The following is an 11,259-nucleotide window of genomic DNA, read 5'->3' as shown; positions in this document are numbered from 1 at the left end:
TCGGCTCGATGGAGCTTCTCAAAATTTTGCTAGAAAACAATCTCCCCAGCATGCACATAAACCTGGTTATGCCTGTATACGTACAGATATACATATATATGTATTTAGGCACGGGGGTGCGCGTATACGGAAACATGCATAGAGGTGGGTGTCCCTGCTAAGACACCCCCCCAACTGGGACTAATCCCGTTCCTGCTTCCACCCCGCAGACATGGGCTCAGGACCCCCCCTGGTTCCCCCAGCTCCCCCCCCAGGCCTACACCTGCTCCAGCCCCAGGGACAGGGCGAGCCAGCGGCGATCGGTGCAGACGAGGGGTTTCTGGTGGGAGCAGCAGCCAGGGAGGCTGAGGAAGGGCATGAATTATGCATGATGCTGCAAGTCGCTCTGCCTCCCTGACTGGTCCTTGGACTGTGGCAAGTGAGGTAAAGGCAGAGAAAAAAAATACCCTCTCCAGGGACCGGCGTGGTGGTTGGCAGCGAGCGAGGGAGCGCGCACGCAAGGAGGGAGGAGAGGGAGGAGCACATCCTAATGCAGAGATGCTGCAGTGGCTTTGGGCACACACATCCACACTCGGGCAGGCACCAGGCAAGCACTGCCTCGCAGCCCAGCCTCCGGCAGCAGCGGGACCCCCCAGCCCCCCGGCTCATGTGCACCCATCCATCCCGCACAAGGTAAGCGCCTTCTCCCTCCTTCCTCCATCCGAGAGGGAAGAAAGAGGCTCCGGGTTTCAGGGCACCGTTCCCCATCAGAGCCAACTTGCAGGCGCGCCCGGCTTCGCTCCGGCAAGAGGGAACCTGCCAGATTCCGCTCGCCTCTGATGGGGAGGCAAGAGCAGGAGGTTGGTTTGGGCATTTCTCGGCAGGCGATGGCTTTGCAGGCGATGCAGGCTCTGCCTGCGCTGGAGAGGAGCCGGGGGTGGAGTTGGGAGGAAGGGGGGGGCTGTAGCTGTGTCACTTGTGGCAGGAGCTGAGCGGCCGAGGTCGACACGGCTGTCAGCAGAAATGTCTCTTTCGGACTAAGTCCGGGAATTTTTTTTTTATTATTATTATTATTAATTATTACTGTTACGCTTTTCCTGGTGCATTCTGCCTGGGGGGGTCTTTGACAGCCCACTCGCGGGGTCAGGCATCTTGAACACGGTGCCTGGGAGGGGCGGGGGGACTCGCAGAGATTTTGCTGCACAAAACTACTTCGGCATCTCCAGCATGGGCTGGCAGAGCCGAGAGCAGCCCAGGAGACCCGAGTTTCCTCTCCAAGGAGGGAGGACGAGGAAGACCGTAGTGTCCCAAGTCCCCTGCCTATGCACCCCCGGTGAGGGCAGATCCTGGTGCGGGGTGGGAGTCGGGGCACACGGGGGTATTTCTGTGTCTGAGTCGGGGGGGGGGTGGGAGTGCAGCATGTCAGGGAGGCTCTGGGGAGCCGGAGGGGTTCAAGTGCACAGTCATGGACAAGAACTTGCCCACCCCAGGCCTGCACCGTGGGGTACGGGAGGCACCGGCAGGCAGGGCACCGCTTTGCTCTTTCCCACTTGCAGCGGGACAGATGCTCGGATGGGGAAGCAGGCGGCAGCAGGACAGGCTGGGGTGTGCTTTGCCGGGCTCCAGTCCCACGACTTAAACTTCCCGAGCTCCCTCCTCTCTTTGCATCTCACCCATGCTGACCCACTGACCCCCCCCAGGCTTGCACCGCTCCCACGAGCCTCAGCATTCTTTTTCTGGCTGGACTGGGGAGTATTCATAAGAGATTGTCATCTCTCCAAGGAAACACTAGTTGCTTTGAGGATGGGAGGCAACAGCTCTACAGCCAAGAGCTGGGAACAACCCGAGCCCTCTCCAGCAGCAGCCCCAGCCCAAGGCTTTAGCCAGACCCCCAGAATGGCTCTTGCTCCTCCCAGGCCATCTCCAGGCACATCCACAACAAGCTCTGAGAGTACAGAGCTGAAGCACAGGCTTTCGCATGAGATTTAGGAGCAGGTTTGCATCCACTGATGAACCTCTCGAGGCTGTACGTTTGGTACCGAGCACACCTAACGGCAACACCACCACCAAAGCTTGCTTTGCTAAATAGAGGAAAGCATCAGGTCCCAAACTTCCTAGAAATAACTGTACTTTCCAGGGGTAGATTAGAATTACCCAAGACCAAAGAAAACAGAAAAGGAGAAGGTCAGTCAAGCCTAGCTGCAGGCTCTCCCTGGAGCACGATTAGAGTAGACCGAGACAAAGGGATGCTAACGTTCTTCTCCCATCACCCGATCAATTACTACCAAAGAAAGCAACCTCGACTTTTGTCACTCAGAATATATCTGCAGAGAATTTAATGGCCTGTGTTATTATTTTCTCTGCAGATTTACCACAAGCAAATCAAAGGCGGCAGAAAACCCAACCATATCATTAGGGAGGTATTTCCCACACACGCACCAGATGCACCTAAATGCAGGGGATCTGGGAGTCCACGTGGAGACTGAACTCACATGCTTTAAAGCACGGCTTGGCTGTACAGCCACCCTGCCTGCTTTGTGTATGTCCAAAGTCCAAATTATCCACAAAAAGTCATCAACCCCAATGAGAGGCAGACACCTCCCCGTGTTTCTCAGCGCCTCCTCCCTTCAGCAACCCCCAAGGTCTCCCGTAACACTTTGTCTATTTGCACAGACCACACCACAAGCACACCCCAATCTTTGAGAGCTTTCCTTGAAGGTGCTAGGCACGAAGCAAACCCACGCAGTCACCCAGAACACATCACATCCCGAGGGAGCCTCCCAACAGCTCCCCAGCTGAGAAGCTCAGCGGAGCAGAGCTGCGGGAGCCGGCAAGCCTTGGGCTCAGCAGCCGCAGGGCTGGCTCCCAGCACCGGGCTCTCACCCGTCCCAGCCAGCCCGGAGCACTGCCCTTCTGCTCAAAACAGGGGTGGGTTTTGTTCTGTCTCGTGGGGATTGGCTTAACACAGCACTGCCTGTAGTTACCCTACACAGCTGGAGGCACACCGCCTTCCTAAAACAGTGTCATGCGCTATCAGCCCTGCTTTCCAGGGATGAGGAACCACAGATGCCCAGGAAGATTTGGGGATGGGCTGATGGCAACCCTGAAGCCCAGGGCTCTGCAGGAATGGGACTACGTGGCTGCACTTATCCCCTTCGCACCAGGTTAGCTTGCAGTGTTGCCCTATAAGCCAATATGCCACACAGGAAACCCCAGCATTGACCAGGGGCTTTCAGAGATGCTGTTAAAGCGCAGATACACAGAAAGAAGTGAGAGAGGCTTCCTTAGAGTCCTTTAAGAGTCAAAAAACAGAGAGGGAAGGGAAGAAATGTTATTAAAATCTGCTGTGATGGGCTGTCTCAGGCTCTTCCTAGACACTTTTTGTCTTTTACTAACACTAGATGTCTTTGGGTGCTTGTGGAGCTGTAGAGAAGGAATAGGTCTCGGCAGACTCGGAAACAAAGTCAGCTCTCGAGCTATACAAAAGCTGTTTCCTTGAACCTGAACTTTTTTCTTCTCTATGACAAACACTCTTGGGCCCATTGCCACAACGCAGTTGTACGGTCCAGGATCTTACCGGAGGGATATTTAACACGACCAGGAGGGAGGTATCCCAAGACCTCAGAGAGCATGAGAGATATTCCTACCCACAGCCAGTTGTGAAACACTGAACCCAGCCCCCAACAACAGCCTAGGTCCTAAATTATTACATGTATTATTTATCGTACAGCCTGTAGAGCTGTCAGTCCTGCACGAGAGAGCCATAAACCAGGGAGCCTGCTCTGGAGAAAGAAAGAGGGATATATGTTTTGTGCTGGTTCTTGCTTGGTTTTATAAAGAAGAGAGCAGCTTGGCACTATTTGGAGACTGAATACTAAAACCACTTCAAAAAAGACAGGCAAGAAGGTCATACACAGGGATGAAGCCTTCCAAGGAGCAAAATAAATATGACACCATTGCAGAGGATACCCTAACCTTCTCCTAGGAGGGAGAGGATTTTAGCACTGCCCTACTGAGGTCCCCTCTGCCTGCGGATGCTGCACCCCCCCAACATGGCCAGCACAAGCACCCAGCAGTGCAGCGGGGCCAAGGCGAGGGCTAAGGAGCTCTGCAGGGCTGGGGCAGACGCCCAGTGCCGTGCACGGACACCCACCGCGCCAGGAAAGCTCTTGCTGCTGGCATGACCTTGCTCAGCGACACAAACAGGGCAGCCAGCACCAGTGCCGGTGTGACGGACTGGTAGATGTTAGGGCTTCCCCATATAACACATCATCTTCCCGCGGCTGCGTTAGCCAGAAGGTTTCCCGAGCTCTGCACTTGTTTTTCCTCGCTACAGCCTCTCCCCGGGACTGGCTCCTGCCAAGTGATTTACCAGGCAGCGGAGGGGAGGGGATGGAGCCAGGCTCCGTCGCAGGTAGGGAGCTATTTATACCAGTGCCACATCAAAGAGTTTCTGCTATTGACGCCACGGTAGCAGTAATAGCAGAAAGTGGGTGGGTTTGCGAGGCTGGCAGCGCTGTGGATGTCCCAGGGTTTAGGCAGAGCTCCCTGTGGTTGAGCTGTGCGTGCTCAATGCATGGTGCTGTGCTGCAAGAGGAAAGGAAAACCTGCAATGTGAAGCTTTATTTTGAAGTTTTATTTTGGGGAGATGATAGCAGCGTGTGCAGCCAGACCTCAACTTCCTTCCCATCCCTTCTGCCATCATTTCTGCCTGATACCTAGCCTTTCTCGGCATACCCTCTCCATGCAACCCCAGATTAATAACCTGCATTTCTTAGGCAAAGAGGTTGCACGGCTGTGCTGAGCTATGCTTAGAGTGTGAATTGCAATATACTGAATTTGCAGGGGAGTGTCTGTAAGAAGGGCCCAATATCTGGAACTTTAGCAACTGTAATCAGGGCATTAACGAGGATTTCGGGCAGACATCACCTCTCAAACACCCATGTGCTAAACTGGAGTCACTTGCGGCCTTGTTTTCAAAGACTTTAAGCATCCTTCCAGCTGCTATCGACTCAGGCTATTGATTGAAATACAAGTCTTCAGGGAGAGCTTAGGAGCTGCATGCTGGCAGCCTCGATCGAACACCACGCTCGTGCCCAGCCTGCGAGGCAGCGGGCAGCTCATGGGAAATCCCCTCCCGAGCAAAGCTTCCTCCGTCCCTGGGGTCTGGACCCTGCATGGGAAGGTCTCATGGCTGTTTCTGTTGGTCTCCTTTGCTTTCTAACACACTGTGCTGGTCCCCATGAGGGACCCCAGCAGCGCTGCCCGTGGACCCCAAGGTCTTGCCTGGAGGTGGCACGAGCCTGGTCCAGCTGCGGGGAAGACTCCGGGTCCCACCGAGCACTTCAGCTCCAAAACCGTGGGGATTTACCCAGGCTTTATTGCAGCAGAGCTGAGGATCACACAGCTCAGGGTGGATTCCCACTGCCTTGAGGCACTAAGGTGACTGCAGCCAGAGACAGGATCTGGCCAGTTTGGGGGGGGACCCCAAAAAAAACCAACCCCCACCCCCCACTAACTGCAAAGCTCAGATCTAAAATTCAAACTGCTCAACACAACAGAAGAGCAGTAAAGGCCCACTCATAATACCACCTGTTTTATTGCAATTAGATTTTACCACTACAGCAACTCCAGTCCCAAAGCCGTCATGCCCAGTGCGGCGCACACCCCCAGCCCGTGTCCCCAGACTGAACGCAGATCCTGGCTTTGTCTCTTGCACAAAGAAGCGCTGAGCTAGGCACAAGCACAGGGGTTTGCCTGTCTGGGGGTGGAACTTGCTGGCTGGGGGCTGAACCAAAAGAAAACTCCCACTGAGACCCTCTTACAATAAGGTGCCGTGACCCGCGATGTACATGAATGCACCAACCAATTATTAGGAAAAAGCACTTAGACACAGAGAAAACAGAGAGTGCTTGAAGACCGTGCCTAAATGCAGCTGCCCTGCTGGGACTGCATCAAAGAGCCCTGCCTGCTCCTTGAGCCAGGACAAGGAGGACCAGACGGGCCTATTTTGTCCCCAGGGGAAGCCAAACCTCTCCCTGCCGTTAGCAGGACATGCTCTTAGGCATCAGGACTGCCCCGTCTGTGGCACGCCACATGCTTGTCCCACAGCGGCTCTTCTCCCAGCAAGATACTCCAGCTCCCCGGTGCTTTGCTCAAAGTCCATCTAACATAAAAAAAAGTGATGCAAAAGGCATGAGTGTGGCAGCCTCGGTCCCCAATCCTAGCAGCGCAGGGCTTTCCCCAGTCACGCCAGTGATGCATTTACTGAAGCAGTTTCCCCGTGTCCCACAGGCAGGGCTTTCCCTCCCCTCAAAGAGATTTTTCTCTCATCTTTTCCAGGATGTTGGATAATCTGGGCTGCCCCCTCTCTCTCTCTAGACCCCCCTGCCACTCTGAGCCGCTCCCCTGCCTTTACCCACCTCAGGAGGAAAGCACAGGAACCACTGATCAACTATTGATCCTTATCAAGCCAGTTCCATTACGATTCAATTAATCAGTGATCAATAAGACACAGCAGCACAGCCAAAGAGCTGGGGCAGGGCAAGAGGATCTGTCCCAGCTGGTTTCTCAGCCCTGGGAAAGGGATGCCCAGAGCCTTTCCTCCTCCAGGCAGGCAGCGCACAGCCTCCTGCACACCAATGCACCGGGGTATTAAATACACCCAGCAGCCCTGGAGTCACTACTGACCATGCACCAGTGTCGCTTTATCCTGTGCACATGTACCTGTGCATGGACAAGCCCACGCGTGGGTACCCCACGTGTCGAGACATACACGTGCCAGCCAGCGGGTTCAGCCCCACAGACCGCGCAGCCCCGGGTGGTTTAGGCACCCTTCTACACACGAGGCTCTGCCCCTCCACCCATTTCACACACCAAATCCTACAGCCTGATGCTTTCTCCGACAAAATTAATTAGGGCCCATGCACACACCGTGGGCCCTGGCCCTACGAGGCCTGCTCTGCACAGGGAGCGGGAATGGCATCGCTCTGGATGCTCCGTGTCAAAAGGAGAAGCACATTAGTTTCCATGGATATGGTGATTCAGAATTGCTCCAGATGTAAATTCGTTTGCAGTGCACTGCGAGGAGACCTGCAGCATTCCTGCCCAGCCCCGCAAGGCAGGACCACAGCACCGAGCCCATTCAGTGGAAAGCAACAGGACCAAAGCCAGATCCAAAGCAAACCCCAGCCCAAATAAAATCCCACCCCTGAGTTTTGGAGGTGCCCCGGCAAACGCGACTTTTTTTTCTAGCAGCAAGCAAAGCAAGTTTGTATGGTATGCTATCCCTGGATTGGTATTTTGCTGCTTGACTTCATTTCTACAAGTACAATATATTTCAGCCAACAGCTCCCAGGGGCAGGCAGGATGCTGGAAGCTCTTGCTAGGGAAGGGACAGGGCTGAAAAGGCCATACTGGGGATTAAGACCACAGCACAGCCGGGGCAGGGCACCCCAAACTGGCAGCAGTCACCAAGCTTGCAACACAGCAGCACAAACCAGTCAGGACTACGGACCACACAGAGAACCAGAGCAAATGCACAGTGCCAGCACCCAGCCATACCAGCTCCGAGGGAGCTCAGGGTGCCTTTCCCAGCCACACTAAAGCGTAAACCCCTGCAACAACCTCCTCCTGACAGGGTCCTGCCATGCTGCAGCTGCCCACCCTCCTCCTCTAGGTGCTTAAACACTCCCAAATTAAACCTTCGCCTCTCTTCTTTCTCCTCTTATCTCTCTCCATCACACTCTCTGGTCTCTGCACTGAAGTGGGAGGGCAGAGCCCAGCCCTGCCTGCAATTATACTAATGAGGGCTGGTTGTAATTGCTCACACCTGGGGCCAGGGCAGAGGCACCGGCTCTGGGGGCTCGGGGTCAGCCTGGCCTGGGAAAGCCCCTTGCTCCCTGCTTGGTGGCTCTGCTCCTGTCCCAGGGCTCACACCCTCTGCCACGGACCGTCTCCCCATCTCCCTTGTCCCCGAGCTGAGCCGCTGACCATCCCAGCCACGGCACTGCACTTCTGCTGCCTGCATGGCCCAGGTGCAAAAGCAGCAGCAGCAAGGGCAGGCAGGCCAGGCAGACAGACAGACAGACTGAAAACACCTGCTTTAATCCAGCCCACCTGGGCACGAGCTCCCCGTCCGCAGGTGCCCCCTTCACCCAGCACCGCAGCAAAGCCCTCCCGCAGGCAGGACGTGCCGTGCCGGGCACTGCGGTGTGCAGAACACGTCCCCCCTCTTTGTGCTAACGCCTCAGCCCATCAGGCAATAACAAATGCATCCGGACAGCAAAGCCCCAGCTCCAGCCTTGGCTGCGGGTGGCATCGCCACGGCCCGGCAGGGAGCTGCTGGCGGGGAAGGAGGCCGGGCTGTGAGCACCATCTGCTCCCGCAGCCTCGGGCTGGGGGCTCCGAGCCTTCTGCACCAGCCTCAGCTCCTCCTGTGCAAGCACAGCCGGGGGGAAAGCTCTCCTCCTCCAAGTCCCCGCTCTGTCCCCTCCTGTCCCACTGCCCGGCTCCTCAGAGCGATGTCGGGGTGCAGACAGGGAGCACCGAGCCCAGGGCAGGCGAAGGTGCCCGTTGCACAGTCCCTCTGCCCTGTGCGAGGGTGACAGGGTGGGATGGGGACAGCAAGGTGTAGCTAGCTGATGGCCAGGAGCCTCCCCAGGGAGGGCAGCTCACGCCGCTGCTCTCCATCAGCTTGCACAGCAGAGAAGACCTGTGCAGAGGCAGAGCCTTTGGGACTTTTCTAACACGCCAAGAGTAATCCAAACCCACCTCGGCAGGAGAGAGGGCACACGGGACTGGCCAGCTATTGCTGGAAGTGTGTCTGGGACACATCTCTGCTGGAGCTGGGGACAGGTATCAAAGCAAGCGAGCGAGCGGTGCCCGCAGCACTCCTCTACATCAGGTCCTGACCTGCACCAGGGAGCAACGTTCCCTTAGTGACTGCAGACAGGGTTTGGAGTCTCTTATGGGATGACCGATGAGCCTAGGGAGGGCTGAACTCCACCACAAGTCTCTGAATCCCTCTGAAGGTACTTTTGGTCCTCATTTGGACCTTGGGAGACTTCAGTGCTTAGGATAGGGTTTGGGTGGCCCAAGATTTCTGCAGCAGCAGCTGCTACAGGTCCTGGAGCCACCAACAGATGTGAACCCAAAAAAGCTCAGGAAAAGCTGAATCCAAAGTTTGCATCTAAATCAACCTCTCCTGAGCACAGGCAGTTTTACAAGGGGACAGATACATTACAATAAAACCATTTGCAGTTCATTGAAACATGCTGTTCTGGAGATGGTACCTAACCTTGAAAGGGTTTGCAAGCCAAAATCCAGCAAAGATCAAAAGTGTGCCCTTTCCAGCCTTAGCGATGATCCTTAGTAAAAGGGACACTCACAGCACAGGACAAATTCCTGCATCACCCACCCTCAGGAGCAATCCTTCCCTGCGGAATGCTGCTGCAGAAGGAGCTGCCCCACTTACACACAAATGCTCATCTCATCACCTAACCACAGGAGATTGCATTACACTCATTTATCCCAGTAACAGATAGCACTTTGCCTGTGCTGGCCATGTCATCTCTTGTTAAAGCCCATCTCCTACCAAAAGCCATTTCTGGCCCTCCCACGCCCAGAGTCCTGCTGGAGTTGCCTCCTCCAAAGGATGCTGCTCCACAGTCAGAACTGGAGCTCTGGGTGCTGGACCAGGCAGCATCTCCTCTCCCAGGGGCTCAGGAGGACTCAAAATCTCTCTGTAGCTCTTTAACTCTGCCTCCACGATAATGGATCACTCCCAGGTCCCAGGGGCTCCAGAGGAAAGGGCTAATGCGCGTGTTTTTGAGTGTGCCCATGCCTCCCTTGCTGCTGGAAGTATTAATGACAGCATCCATTAGCAAGGATGACAGATCCCCTTTCAGTACAACAGAAGGCTCTCGAGTGACTGTCAAAATATCCTATGAAGAGGGGAAAGAACAGGTCCCCATGGGCCCTCTTTAATTAAAGATGGAGAGCAGGTCTAAATATCAGATGCAAAGCACACACCCACACTTTGGAGAAGTTGAGAGTCAGATGCAGGGTCCATGGCTCAGGGTCATGGCTTTAAGATGCCTCCAGGGTGCCAGCGCAGCCCCAGGTGTGCTCTCGCAGCGTCAGGGCCTCGGGCACAATTTGATCACGTCACTTAGGCAATAAAACAATCAGGAACACACACAACAGCATCTGAGAAGATTACTTCATCCAGTCTCTAACTGCGAACGAATACAGCATCAGCACTTGTAGAAATTACTGTTACTCTCTTACGTATTCGTTTGATGTGGACCATACCTGGAGCTCTCCCTGTCTGTCACGTTCCTAATTTTTTACAAAGTAGTTAAAGCACAGGCTGGGCTGAGGCTGGATTCAAAAGAGCGAACCAGCAGCATCTCCCCATGCCTCCTCGGCAAGAGCATCCCCATGCCCCACCTCAGCCTGCAGAACACCAGCACAGCACGTCTCGCCTTTGGAAAGGGCCCTGAGTGTTTCAGGACCAAATACACGTCTGTGTGTGCGAGGGGGATTCTGGAGAAATGGAGGGATGGACACAAGGAAGTGAGAAGAGAAAATGATGTGAGCATTTGGGATCAGAGCAGATGGGGAGGGTCGGGACAGAAAGAGGGAAGCTGCAGAGCCGCAGCCAGCAGCAGAACTGGGGATCAAAGCCATAGTTTACAACATAAATAATGAATTGAAAACTAATTAAATAATTCAAATCACCTTAATTTTTACAAGATACCAGCTTTGCCTGGCCGCAGGGAAGGAAGCCGAAGGGGGATGCTGGTAGAAGTATTCCCACAGAAGGGCATTGCAGCTCACCCTCCTCTCCCTCCTGACCAGATCGCAGCTCAGCCCTTGGGACCACTGCTGGTTTAGGCAAAAGCACCCAGGAGAGGCAGGATGCAATTTGCTCTCACTCCAATGCAACATCTCCATTTCATACAGCAGAAAGCGGGAAGTGCTGATAAAACCAGAAAAGTGGCAGAGCCTCCAGCGTCCCAGAAGGAAGGACAGCCAAGACCACACTCCCCAACCTCCTCACGCTGCCTGCTCTTTATTAAAAGTAACAAAATCCAACTTTCCCACACACTTTCCTATTTGTTTTAAAAGTGAGAGGAAAAACGAATAGAAGAGAGCCGCCTTCGCGGGCAGCTCCCAAGGCACAGGCAGAGGACTCTCAGCCTCAGAAAACAGGGCTGGCAGCGATGGAGCAAGACTCTCTCACTTTAATTTGCTGCCGCTGGGTGTAGGAACAGC

At 54.8% G+C, this 11,259-nt stretch overlaps 1 protein-coding gene across 1 annotated transcript in view; it reads left to right on the top strand.

Moving 5' to 3' along the window:
- The first annotated feature begins 535 nt into the window (after window positions 1–535).
- Window positions 536–11,259, top strand: part of CNTN2 (contactin 2) — a 30,887-nt gene continuing 20,163 nt past the window's right edge. Inside the window, exon 1 of the mRNA XM_069772069.1 lies at window positions 536–672. The gene's annotated coding sequence lies outside the window, so the exon portion shown is untranslated. The remainder of the gene's footprint in view (window positions 673–11,259) is intronic.

Source organism: Haliaeetus albicilla, chromosome 26 (assembly GCF_947461875.1).
Source record: "Haliaeetus albicilla chromosome 26, bHalAlb1.1, whole genome shotgun sequence".
Classification (NCBI taxonomy): domain Eukaryota; kingdom Metazoa; phylum Chordata; class Aves; order Accipitriformes; family Accipitridae; genus Haliaeetus; species Haliaeetus albicilla.
The sequence above is the reverse complement of the archived record's forward strand: the minus strand, read 5'-3'. Positions and strand labels throughout refer to the sequence as shown.